The following is an 11,672-nucleotide window of genomic DNA, read 5'->3' as shown; positions in this document are numbered from 1 at the left end:
CAGTGTACTCGCATACGTAAAAAAAAATTAATCTTAATCTTAAAAATATAGTGTTTTAGTGAGCAGAGTTATGGGGTTTTATCCCTTAGCTAGGTTTTACTCAAATCTAAAAAAAATTTTTTACAGAAACTATATTAAAGAAATCAAATATAAAGTAGTGTAGCAATCTTTATGAAGGTACAATGGATACAGGCATATGGGTAAATTGAAGTAGGTGCTCAGAAGTAATGGAATATAAGTTCTTTCTTAATCTCATAGTACTCTAGGCAGGCTCCCTAATAACAGAGGGCAGAGTGGCTGACTTGAATGGTAACTATTGCTATGTTGCTTGTAACACTGAACTGCGGGACAAGGGTTGATTTTTTTGAGCATGCCAGTCCCAGCATCGTGCTTTGGGTTTTCTTGATGGTAGACGAGAGAATGCTTTTGATCTAAACCAAAACATATGCTATTTTCTCTAATTTCCTCATAAGGTAGAGGGGAGATGACAGGATCCTGGTTTTGATATATTCTGTTTTCTGTGACAGAAGGAGCTAGTCCACACACCTGATCATCAAGATGTCAATCTCCCTCTACAAGAGTGGTGCTGGTTCCGAGCCTGCTGGGGAATACAGCCCAATTCAAACCTTCCATCTTGTTGCTACTGGGAAATGACATCATCCCCGAGGTGTTGAGTCACCGCAAAGGAGACAATGACCCAGAAGATGGCTGGCTGCTCCTTGTATAACAAATACCTCATGGGAGATGCCTGCAGCTTCCGTTTCCTGTGACTGACACCCCACTTGTCCTTGCCTGCTTATGCATCTATCTCATCATTGTTCGAAGTAGGGAACTTTACAGCACCGTAGGGGCTAATCACGTTTTCTGTCAGTTCCTATGCTGGGTCGTCCTTGTCACTCAAAAGTCAGGGAGAGCAAGATGTGGTGGGGCCATTGCCTGTGCCCACATAGCCCAGATGGCAAAAGGGTTAGCGGCTAAACAGGTCATGTAATGTGCTGATGAGTATTGTTTATTATTTTTCTACTAAAGTGGCCGACCGCACAGTAACTGCTAGCATCTAGCAGAGCCCACCTCTCCTCATTCCAAAGCACATTGAATGAGGCAGGAGACGGGTCTCCTTTTTCCTCTGGTTATAACTATGCAAACCACCTGACACACCCGTGGACCACTGAGCTCTGGTGTGGCTTGTAACTTTGCCTGAACTCTTCATTTTTGGTTAGGCAGCAGGGACTGTCACCAAGGAACAGCACAGAAGCCCCAGAACAATGCAATGAGGAAGGAAATGATAACATGGGGCCTGTCACATCTAGACTGGTCTTTAGGATACCAGGTCCTGAAGAGTTGTGTGTGGTTGTAAGGATCTCGAGGGCTTGGGAGGCATTCCCTGGGTGTGATTGCATTGATTTTGCAGAGCTTTGCAGGCCCCATCACCTTCCTGCTCTGCAGAGGAAGGGGCAAATCCAGGGCCTAGTGACCAGCTGTGTGTTCTGAAGTTTGCAGTGATGCACCCCAGGTTTTGTGAGCACTACTTTGGTGTTTCTTTTCCAACACAGGTCCTTTTCATGTCTCCATATAATGGTGTTCTGCACTTTGCAGACAGTCTTTCAAGATCATGGTCATGAGCCATCCAACCTATCCTTTCATGATTTGTACCATTGTATTTTTGAAGAGATAATTTACACATTTGATAGAGTTAAGAAGATAAAAGAGTGTTTGGCTAAAACCGTGGCACAAATTTATCTACCCATACCCCAAAAGATATACAATTTATCAGTTCCTAGTGTGTTCCACCACAGACGGATATATGCATGTCATGGTATATCATATTAAGTTTTTGATCATACACTCCTGTGTTTGTCTATACTAGTGAATACTACTTGTCTCTAGGATCAGCTGAGTCTTGTAGGACAGCAGAATCCCTGGTGTCTACCTACAAGGTGACAATACCGCTCTTCCTCTAGCTCTGACAGCCACCAGTGTCTCCAGAGACTACCTAAAGTTCTCTGGGGGTGCAGTACTTCTTATACTAAAGAAAAGTAATAAACTCTGTATTGTGATCTGAGAGTGCAGAAAACAGACCAAGGCCCCTGTTTTCTTTTGTTGAAGTTTGGGAGCACGGCTCATTTCCTCGAGGTTCTGGTAATGCATGCCTGCCATCCTTGGTCTCCTGAGTGCTAAGAGGACAGGTCCATGACACAGGGTCTACCTGGCTGTCCTTTTGGATATGGTGTTTGTTGCCATGTGCTTGGTTCTGGAGAAAGCTACTCCTTTCTTTCCAGGAATGGAGGAGGAGGACAAGAAAGGACTTTCAGGACAAGCCTTTTTCTAGGCACCTCTAGCCTCCTTCACACAGGGGCCACATTGCCTCGGCAATCCAGGGAAGTGTGGATGCTCTCTCTGCACTGTCTCTTTCCTCTGTCTCTTCACTGAAAACCTGTCCAAGGGCCATGACTATAAGCCCTCCTTATCATCCCTAGGGGCGGGGGCAGAGGGTGCCCTGAAGGCAGGTCTCAGATTCACTGTGGCCCATCTAAAAGTTTCAGAGCAGCACAGAGTGGGTGAGATGTTCAGGCCTTGGAGATTCAGCATTAAGAATGAGATGGAAGAGCTGAGGCTGCCTCTCCAGGGCAATACAGAGCAGGGTGCGAGGGCCAGGTTAAAACCACGTGTGTAAGATGCTACTGCTGCCCCCTGACTCAGTTCTTCCTTAAGCAATGTCAGAACCTTCCTAACCCAGCTTCTGTTTTGTTCTAACAGAATTGAGAGAACACAGCCCATTCCTAGAGCTAAGTTATTCATTCTGGACTCTTGGGGGAAAAATACACCAGAGGTATGGGCCATGTCGAATCAGTGTCAATGGTACAGAAGCACGGGGAAGGGGCAGGTGCAGGGAAGAGGAGGGGAGGGGAGGGGAGGGGAGGGGAGGGGAGGGGAGGAGAAGGTGTCTTTATTTCTCAGGCTGTGCCCTGGGACATTAGTGTGACTCTGTGCTTTTAATGTGCTAGTTTATGGGAGGGACAGAGGTCAGTAAGTTGAAAAGAGAAGGGAAGGGAAGGGAAGGGGAGGGGAGGGGAGGGGAGGGGAGGGGAGGGGAGGGGAGGGGAGGGGAGGGGAGGGGAGGGGAGGGGAGGGGAGGGGAGGGGAGGGGAGGGGAGGGGAGGGGAGGGAAGGGGAGGGAAGGGGAGGGAAGGGGAGGGAAGGGGAGGGAAGGGGAGGGAAGGGGAGGGGAGGGGAGGGGAGGGGAGGGGAGGGGAGGGGAGGGAAGGGGAGGGGAGGGGAGGGGAGGGGAGGGGAGGGGAGGGGAGGGGAGGGGAGGGGGAGGGAGGGGAGGGGGAAGGGAAGGGGAGGGGGAAGGGAAGGGGAGGGGGAAGGGAAGGGGAGGGGGAAGGGAAGGGGAGGGGGAAGGGAAGGGGAGGGGGAAGGGAAGGGGAGGGGGAAGGGAAGGGGAGGGGGAAGGGAAGGGGAGGGGGAAGGGAAGGGGAGGGGGAAGGGAAGGGGAGGGGGAAGGGAAGGGGAGGGGGAAGGGAAGGGGAGGGGGAAGGGAAGGGGAGGGGGAAGGGAAGGGGAGGGGGAAGGGAAGGGGAGGGGGAAGGGGAGGGGAGGGGGAAGGGGAGGGGAGGGGGAAGGGGAGGGGAGGGGGAAGGGAAGGGGAGGGGGAAGGGAGAAGGGAAGGGGAGGGGGAAGGGAGAAGGGAAGGGGAGGGGGAAGGGAGAAGGGAAGGGGAGGGGGAAGGGAGAAGGGAAGGGGAGGGGGAAGGGAGAAGGGAAGGGGAGGGGGAAGGGAGAAGGGAAGGGGAGGGGAGGGAGAAGGGAAGGGGAGGGGAGGGAGAAGGGAAGGGGAGGGGAGGGAGAAGGGAAGGGGAGGGGAGGGAGAAGGGAAGGGGAGGGGAGGGAGAAGGGAAGGGGAGGGGAGGGAGAAGGGAAGGGGAGGGGAGGGAGAAGGGAAGGGGAGGGGAGGGAGAAGGGAAGGGGAGGGGAGGGAGAAGGGAAGGGGAGGGGAGGGAGAAGGGAAGGGGAGGGGAGGGAGAAGGGAAGGGGAGGGGAGGGAGAAGGGAAGGGGAGGGGAGGGAGAAGGGAAGGGGAGGGGAGGGAGAAGGGAAGGGGAGGGGAGGGAGAAGGGAAGGGGAGGGGAGGGAGAAGGGAAGGGGAGGGGAGGGAGAAGGGAAGGGGAGGGGAGGGAGAAGGGAAGGGGAGGGGAGGGAGAAGGGAAGGGGAGGGGAGGGAGAAGGGAAGGGGAGGGGAGGGAGAAGGGAAGGGGAGGGGAGGGAGAAGGGAAGGGGAGGGGAGGGAGAAGGGAAGGGGAGGGGAGGGAGAAGGGAAGGGGAGGGGAGGGAGAAGGGAAGGGGAGGGGAGGGAGAAGGGAAGGGGAGGGGAGGGAGAAGGGAAGGGGAGGGGAGGGAGAAGGGAAGGGGAGGGGAGGGAGAAGGGAAGGGGAGGGGAGGGAGAAGGGAAGGGGAGGGGAGGGAGAAGGGAAGGGGAGGGAGGGAGAAGGGAAGGGGAGGGAGGGAGAAGGGAAGGGAAGGGAGGGAGAAGGGAAGGGAAGGGAAGGGAGGGAGAAGGGAAGGGAAGGGAAGGGAGGGAGAAGGGAAGGGAAGGGAAGGGAGGGAGAAGGGAAGGGAAGGGAAGGGAGGGAGAAGGGAAGGGAGGGAGAAGGGAGGGAGAAGGGAAGGGAGGGAGAAGGGAGGGAGAAGGGAAGGGAAGGGAAGGGAGGGAGAAGGGAAGGGAAGGGAGGGAGAAGGGAAGGGAAGGGAGGGAGAAGGGAAGGGAAGGGAGGGAGAAGGGAAGGGAAGGGAGGGAGAAGGGAAGGGAAGGGAGGGAGAAGGGAAGGGAAGGGAGGGAGAAGGGAAGGGAAGGGAGGGAGAAGGGAAGGAAGAAAGGAAAGGAAAAAAGGGGAAAGGGGAAAAAGGAAAAAAGGGGGGAAAAGGAAAAAAGGAAAAAGAAGGAAAAGAAAGAAGGGAAAAGAAGAAGGGAAAAGGGGAAAGAAGAAGGGGAAAGGGGAAAGAAGAAGGGGAAAGGGAAAAGAAGAAGGGGAAAGGGAAAAGAAGAAGGGAAAGGGGAAAAGAAGAAGGGAAAAGGAAAAAGAAAGAATAAAGTACAGGGATGGAGAGGTAACTCTGTCTGATAACAGATTGTGGGCCAAACAAGAGGTCTTGAGTTCTAGCATCAAAGCCCATATAAAAATAACAATGACAAAAGCCAGGAGGGTGGACTCTGCTTGTAATTTCAGTATTAAGGTCAAAGAGTCAGGCTGATTCTAGGGGTTTGCAGGTTAGCCAGACTATCCAAATGTGTGAATTCCAGACCAGTGAGAAACCTGTTTCTCCCTGAAAATATAGTATAAAATGGACCACATCTAAACATTGACCCCAGAAGTTAACTAAGTTCCACATACATGTATACACATATTATACACACACACAGACACAAGTATTCATATATACACAAATAAACACACATACACAGACATGTACACATTCACACAGAAAAACATTTTTAAAAAGTGCAGTAGCCCACCCAGAAGGTTGGGACTTGAACTGTCTCTGAAGACAGCTCAGTAGAGGATGGATAAGGCTGTTCACCATGGCTCCAGGAGTATCCGGGAAAGCAAGACTTCTGGGTTGGGAAATAATACCCAGATAGACTACCTTTCAGACACCTCCAAACTGAGAAGGGCTTTTCTTCTGAGACATGAAGGGTTAGCCTGAATCTTTTTCTCTCTGTAGGAAAAAAGAATTTGCCTGAGAGGGTTATCCTCCCAGAAGAGCTGGAAAAACTGACAGAAACTTTCCAGAGAGCCTGGGAATGTTAGAACCTCATCCACCTGGACCACTGGCCCCTGATAAAGTCCTCATGACCATGTCCCCATAGCACTGGGATAAGCTGTCCAGGATGAAACCTGTCACACAGACATCACCACACCAAGTCACAGATGGTTTGTACTGAGAAGATGTCCATACCACGTTAGTGTTAAGCACAGAAGGCGAAACCTGCTACACAGACAACACACCGGCCAAGCTACCACTGGTTGGTGATGTAGAAAACCTCTGTGAAGATGTGGTCCCTTTGACATCTGGCTCAGACACACAAGCTAAAGAGAATGCCATGCAAATTAGGCCAGGTAAGTCACCTCTGCCTCCACACTTGGAAAAGCTGTGGGGAAAAAGTCCCATATCATTTGTGCCAACCAGACAGTCTTCAGCCTGTAACAGTAACACTACCAACTAAGTCAACATTGCTTTATGTTTTGGGAAAGCCTGTGTAGCTGTGGTTCCCCCACCACATCTGGGTCAGCCTCACTGGCTTCACAGACTGGAATACAATAATGAAGTAAGTCAGCACTGGGGGAGAGGTTCCTGCAACTCAGAGCACTGAGCATCAGAGAAAGTACACATCTGCTTGACGATGGCTTCCTCATTCTCTTTTTGCTTCCAGGTACTTGGCTCGGTGCTTCAGAATCTCATGTGATGCTGTTGTGTGCTCTTTAGCTCATGTTAAGCCAAGTCACTTTCCAGACCCCTAATATTTAAAGGTTCTATGGAGGTTTGAAACACTTGGTGAACTAGAGATTTTAGGTGGTTTTTTTTGAAAGAAGCAACTTTGAAATGTCTAATAGCACTGTGCTAACCAGATTGAACGAAAGAAAGAAAGGGCAGGCTGTTGGACTGTGTCGGCCCTGGAAGCATGCTTTGCTGAGGTTTGGTCAGTTGCTATGGATTGTAGTGCTAATACTGGCCCCCAAGATCTGGTTGCCTCAGGGACAAGAGAATCCTCACTTATACCAAGTGGGGCTATGTAACCTTGCTCCTTAATTTAAAATTATAACTGGTTGAATAAAGATGCCTATTGCTGAGCAGAAGAGAGGTAGGTGAGGTTTGGGTTCCTGAACATGAGGTCTGAGGAGGACCAAGAGGGAGAAGAGAGAAGGTGGCAAGAGGAGAAGATGCCATCGGGTAAATGATGGTGAGAATTGGCCATGAGGCCTGGCCAGAGTCAGAGAGGCCCAGATGGAACCTGGCAAGTCATACCTTGGGGTTATTGATACTAATATCTTAGAGAGTAGATCTAGGTCTCATGTTTTACATACTTATTATAAATAGAAAGATTATGTGTATTCTTATCTGATTTGAATAATCAAAGGTGGGTTAGAAACCCCCGACTGAGATGAACTATTTACAACAATTCCTGATCTTGAAGGAGATTGGTTAGTTGGGGCAAACACTGTGTATGGGAGGTAAGAATTCAGCTTAGGCATAAAACCTGTTGATCTTCTTAAGAATTGGGGATCAAGAAAATAGCAGAGGGTTCAAATAGTGAGGAAATCTTGTTAGATTCAATTTGTGAAAGTAGGAACTGATTCCTAAGGCTGTGTTGTTGTCCCAGCTTGCGCAGAGGAGTTCTGGGGTGCTGCTCCTGTCACTTACAACACCACCACATGAGCAACCAAGGCTGTGAACCACCACTGAGAGGGAATTCTGGGAACACAAAAGACACAGGGACTACAGATTTGGGGAAGGGCCATCACCTGGGTAGATTTTTTAAATTGCCACTTCAGAGTACACCAGGGAATTGTGGTCACAATTGTTTTTGCCTTTGCAGGTGAGGACCCTAGGCCTGATAACAAGTGGGTTGATCCCTGTCCAGGAGTATGGTCCCAACTCAATGAAGAAATCTTCATGCACCGGGTTTCTGACCCCAGGCTGATCCATGTATGCAAATGTGACTCTCTGAGGGCTTGTCTCTCCTTCTCGTCACTTAAGAAAACCCTAAGTCTTGTGTCTCTGGACAGAGTAGACCTGATCCAGATTGCGCTGTTCCTCTTGCATTTGGTTCTCAGCACACCTGATGGTTAGTGTTCCACTCCTGGGTCGTGAACATTTCCCAGGGCTTTTACACTTTCCCTCAGCGTTATCATTGGCTGCTCACCCAATCTCTGAAGGACAAATGATAGGTACATAGATAAACCTGTGTCAGCAACTTTCAAATATACAATTCAGAGTTCTGCTCTTCAAGCTCACCATCTTACATTAAAGTTCTCTTGAACTTACAAGGAACTTAGCAATCTCCTCACACACTGGAGTTAAACTTCATGTCTTCACAGTGCTGGCAAGAAACTTACTGTGAAATGTAATTCTTTACCATTACAAGCGTGTTCTTCGTGGTCGCACTGGAAGAGGAGTCAGGGACAGCTGCTGAGAGCTGTATCTGGGGATGTCTTGTCTGCTAATGAGCCCTGGCTTCCTTGGCAGACAAGGCATGATTGGCTGGACTCAATGAGAATTCTTTGACTTGTTCCCCTCTCAGACCCATCCAACCCAGACAGCCTTTATGTCTAGCATAGATCTACATACATATGTACACATGTAACGCACATACTAACGAATGCTTCCAGAGTTTGTAAAGGGCATGTGCTCCGCTAAGCACAGTGAGTGTTACAGAAAGGAAAGGGTCTCTACTGAGATCTTAAAAAATAAACAAACCCCATAAAATATAGCATTATCTGGCTGCTCTAAAGGGCCCCCTTTAAGCTCTATATTCTGATGACCCAATTTACCCTTTTAAAAGATAAATTTGTGGCAACTGTTGCTTTTCTTTTCTTTTTTTTTTCCAATTTTTTGTTAGATATTTTCTTCATTTACAATTCAAATGCTATCCCAAAAGTCCCTTATTCCTTCCCCCACCCGGCTCTCCAACCCACCCACTCTTGCTTCCTGGCCCTGGTATTCCCCTGTATTGGGGGCATATAATCTTTGCAAGACCAAGGGCCTCTCCTCCCAATGATGGCCGACTAGGCCATCTTCTGCTACATATGCAGCTAGAGACACGAGCTTTGGGAGTACTGGTTAGTTCATATTGTTGTTCCTCCTATAGGGTTACAGACCCCTTCAGCTCCTTGGATACTTTCTCTAGCTCCTCCATTGGTGGCCCTGTGTTCCATCCAATAGATGACTGTGAGCATCCACTTCTATATTTGCCAGGCACTGGCATAGCCTCACAAGAGAAAGCTATATCAGGGTCATGTCAGCAAAATCTTGCTGGCATATGCAATAGTGTCTGCCTTTGGTGCTTGATTATGGGATGGTTCCCCGGGTGGGGCAGTCTCTATATGGTTCTTCCTTCTGTCTCAGCTCCAAACCTTGTCTCTGTAACTCCTTCCATGGGTATTTTGTTGCCCATTCAAAAGAGGGAAAAAGTATCCACACGTTGGTCTTCCTTCTTCTTGAGTTTCATGTGTTTTGCAAATTGTATCTTGGGTATTCTAAGTTTTTGGGCTAATATCCACTTAACAGTGAGTGCATATCATGTGAGTTCTTTTGTGATTGGGTTACCTCACTCAGGATGATATCCTCCAGGTCCATCCATTTGTCTAAGAATTTCATAAATTCATTGTTTTTCAGAGCTGCGTAGTACTCTATTGTGTAAATGTACCACATTTTCTGTATCCATTCCTCTGTTGAGGGGCATCTGGGTTCTTTCCAGCTTCTTCTGAACTATATGGAGTGATGGGAACCCCAAGAGCCTAAAGTGAAGCCTTCTCCACAACAAACACCTTCTAAAAAAGGCACTTCTCTTTCCTTCCTGTATCTGTTCTAAATTCACACTAGTGTGAGGCAGCCGGACCTCTGCTTGGATCAGCAGGTACTGTTATCACACAAACCTTTGTGGACCCCATTTGCAACATTTTTTTTCTTCCCTGCCTTTTAAGGATATTCTCAACTTGATGCAACTATTTGCTTTGGTTATTTTTTTTTTCTTTCTAGCCTTCTATTCATTTCTGTTGAGTTACTCTAGGGATTTTTTTTTTTTCATTTTGGTTAAAACTTTCAGCTCAAGAATCCCTGTTTCATTCCTATTAATAGTTGCTGCATCCTTTCTATGCTCCACTCACTGTAAGCCAGTATCCTGGTGTGTGTCTGTGTCTGTGTCTGGGGGGGGGGGGTGTGAACGGGGAGAAGGAGAGAGGGAGGAGAGGGGAAGAGAGAAATGGCGACACCAGAAGGAGGGGAGATAAAAGGAGGGTTTCTTTGCTCAACTGTAAACAGAAGTAAAGAAATGGGATGATGAAAAATCAAAATATTCGGGAACAGTGGCAAATGAAGAAAGCAGTTCAGATGGTGGAGGTGATTAATTTTATGCTGTATCAGCAGCCCATGACTACTGCAACCAAATACCACAAACCCAGTAGGGAATCATTTCTTTGTAACTCCACTGTCAGGACCATTTCTCCTGCCAGCCCTGCAGGAGAATGCATAGCTTGCCATCTCCAACCTCTAACATGCTTCAGGTTATTTGTGGAGCTGCGGTAGCAGAACTCCATGCAGCCCCAGCCTCCTGCTCCACATACCTTCTCTGTGTCTCATCTTTGTTTCTTAAGAGGACAGTTGCCTTGGCCTGGGGCTTTCCTATTTACCTGCCTCTTGAATCTGATGGTTCTTAAGAGTCATTTAGGCCTGTGGTTCTCAACCTTCCTAATGCTGTGAACTTTGAATACAGTTCCTCATGGTGTGGTTACACACACACACACACCAACCATAAAAATACGTCATTGCTAGCTACTTCATAACTAATCTTGCTGCTGTAATGAATCATAAATGTAAATATCAGATATACAGGATATCTGATATGTGACCCCCCAAAGGGGTCTTGAAAACCACCATTTGAGTAGCTTCCCTAAATGGGCTCACACGGAACTACCCATCATGCAGTGCATTTGTAGTAGCCAGCCCTACTATGTGATGTGGCTAGAACGGGTCTAGGCTGGGTGGTGGGGAGATCCAGTTTCCTCAGCAGACCTGCTTTCCTTATAGCCAGCTCTCCAGGGCCAGGCCAGATACTGGGAGTATCTGGGGATATACATAGTGCAGGAAGCCTCTCTGTGGAGCTTCAAGTTGCAACTAACTGGACACCAGGCTGCCGGGATGAGATAGGAAAGAAACACTCAGCCAGGTTTCTGAGTACTCAGCTGTGTGTCCTAGCACGTAAAACTGTTCCAAATGGCTCGGGATTCAGTCCTCTTTTCCAAAGTGCATCCTTCCCCTCTGTGAACTACTGGGAAGTGGTGGGTAGAGCATAGGAGACAGCAAAGAGGCACCAGAGGAGTCAGGGGCCTGGGCAGGCATCGATGGTGCTCCAGATGGTGCTCATTTTTGTTTTTGTTTTGTTTTCGAGACAGGGTTTCTCTCTGTAGCCCTGGCTGTCCTGGAACTCACTCTGTAGACCAGGCTGGTCTCAAACTCACAGAGATCTGCCTGCCTCTGCCTCCCGAGTGCTGGGATTAAAGATATGCACCAACACCACCCAGCTCTAAGTCAGACTCTTAACAACACACACTATTTGAATGTGCTTGGCCCATGGGAAGTGACACTTTTAGATGTGGCCTTATTTAAGAAAGTGTGTCACTGTGGGGGTAGGCTTTGAGGTTTCCTCTCATGCATAGGCTCTACTCAGTGTAGAAGAAAGCCTCCTCCTGGCTGCCTTTGAATCAAAATGTAAAACTCTTGGCTCCTCCAGCCCCATGGCCAGCTCTCCAGCTCTCTGCCCACACACTGCCATGTTTCCCGCCATGATAATGGTGTGAACCTCTGAACCTGTAAGCCAACCCCGATGAAATGTTTTGTTTTTATAAGCGTTGCCTTGGTCATGGTGTCTCTTCACAGTAATAAACCCTAACTAAGA

General features: G+C 48.8%; 1 long non-coding RNA gene across 2 annotated transcripts in view; it reads left to right on the top strand.

The window, feature by feature from the left end:
* The window catches only part of LOC110289570 (uncharacterized), a 9,526-nt gene extending 959 nt beyond the window's left edge, over nt 1-8,567 (top strand). For both annotated transcript variants that reach the window (XR_002377357.2, XR_002377356.2), the window contains 4 exons: nt 528-824; nt 2,758-2,830; nt 5,723-6,117; nt 7,596-8,567. This is a non-coding gene — a long non-coding RNA (uncharacterized LOC110289570). The remainder of the gene's footprint in view (nt 1-527; nt 825-2,757; nt 2,831-5,722; nt 6,118-7,595) is intronic.
* The last annotated feature ends 3,105 nt before the right edge of the window (nt 8,568-11,672 follow it).

Source organism: Mus caroli, unplaced genomic scaffold (assembly GCF_978045245.1).
Source record: "Mus caroli unplaced genomic scaffold, Mus_caroli_1 scaffold_2, whole genome shotgun sequence".
NCBI lineage: Eukaryota > Metazoa > Chordata > Mammalia > Rodentia > Muridae > Mus > Mus caroli.
Note: the sequence above shows the minus strand (reverse complement) of the source record. Positions and strands in the feature narration are given on the sequence as shown.